Here is a 1,761-nt window from a genome sequence, read left to right on the forward strand (position 1 = left end):
AACTCTAGACACAAAACTCAAAACGGTCGTCACTTGTAACACAGGCTGTCCAATGTTCAAACATTGCATTGTGCGTTCATATCTTTAAAGAAACCTGGCACTTGCAGAATCATTGGTTTAAATAACTCATTTATCATGAAATACCATAGGAACATTCATTTAGATCACCCAACACACAAGATACCGATAGTTTCACTGTGTAGTTGTTCACACAATCATTAAATATTGCAGTACAAAATATGTGATACATGTTTCATTATGGTACTACACGTAAATACTTCACTGTAAAAGGACTTGTAGAGAGAATACTACAGACACAGTGGAATCATTGAAAGAAATCTGATATTTATTGCTGAAATACAACAAAATCACTCATAGGTTTCTTTGAATCAAAGCCAAATTTAGCTAAAAAAAAAAAAAAAAAACTACTGTACTTCTATATTTCCATCAACCCTGTCTTGTGGATTTGGCCATAGGTTCTCATCCACATCACAATGGATGTTTTCGTTAGCCCAACATCTTGGGAAGAATCTTCAGGCATGGTGAATCCAGGCCTGACACTGGTCTGCAGTGGTGTCATTGCATGGTGAATCCAGGCCTGACACTGGTCTGCCGTGATGTCATTGCATGCGTCATCCATGGCCTGTAGAAGGGTGGCTTGTTCGTGAGGGCGCCTATCATATACCTTCCACCTCCATGTGGAGAAAAAGTCCTCTATCAGGTAAGTACAGGGTGGCAAATTGCGGATGGGAATTGCGGATGGGCCTGAAAACATGCTTGCACCATTTGAGCATGGTGGAACCTGACATTATCCCACACAATGACATAGGTCATGCCATCAGCTCTACAGATCTGATTTAGCTCATCAAGGAAGGTTACATTCGAACAGCGAATCATGTGGCTGCCTGCAACTCAATATATAGAGTATATAGAGTATAGAGCTTTAGTTGTTGTTCTACCTAACATTAGAACGGGCAAGATGTGTAATCTAAGCAACTTTGACCGTGGTATGATTGTTGATGCCACACATGGTGGTTCCAGCATCTCAGAAACAGCTGCCTTCCTGTGATTTTTACGCACTACAGTCTCTAGAGTTTACAGAGAATGGTACGATAGAAAAAAGAAATTCAGTGAGCGGCATTTCTGTGGGCAAAAACACCTTGTTAATGAGAGAGGTCAGAGGAGAATGTCCAGACTTATTCAAGCTAACAGGAAGGCCACAAATGCTGGTCCTACCCAGTACTAGATAGGTGAACCTAATAAAGTGGCCTGTGAGTGTACAGTAATGTCAAATCTGAAAACATGGTCTGGAAAAGTGGTACATGGGACCATAGAAACAGTGTCTGATAAAGAATGATGATGAAATATTACATCCATAGATAATGTAGTCCAATTGGTTCATATTCCACGGTAATTGGTGTCAATGGTTCTCGTTATCCTGAATCTTTTATGATCTTAACATGGAATATTGTTTATCAGTTTCCAAAAAACTATGCTTTAAGAGTAATGCAACAGTTACTTATCATTTTGATCAGTTGTATCAATTGTAATGAAATGAATAGACAATCATCTCAGATGTAATGTGTGAATTGCATTTTGAAATGGTAATACTTTGATGTTAAGTTGTGTCATTTTGAACAGGTGATTTTAGTTCAATGAACAAATGATCTTATCTTTATGTGTATTGTATCCAAGCAATTGGAAAAAGTGTTTGAGTTTTGAAAAATGTGCATTTTGATCATTGGTTGTGAGTTTTGTGTC

The sequence above is a fragment of the Oncorhynchus mykiss genome, chromosome 7 (assembly GCF_013265735.2).
Source record: "Oncorhynchus mykiss isolate Arlee chromosome 7, USDA_OmykA_1.1, whole genome shotgun sequence".
NCBI classification, from domain to species: Eukaryota; Metazoa; Chordata; class Actinopteri; order Salmoniformes; family Salmonidae; genus Oncorhynchus; species Oncorhynchus mykiss.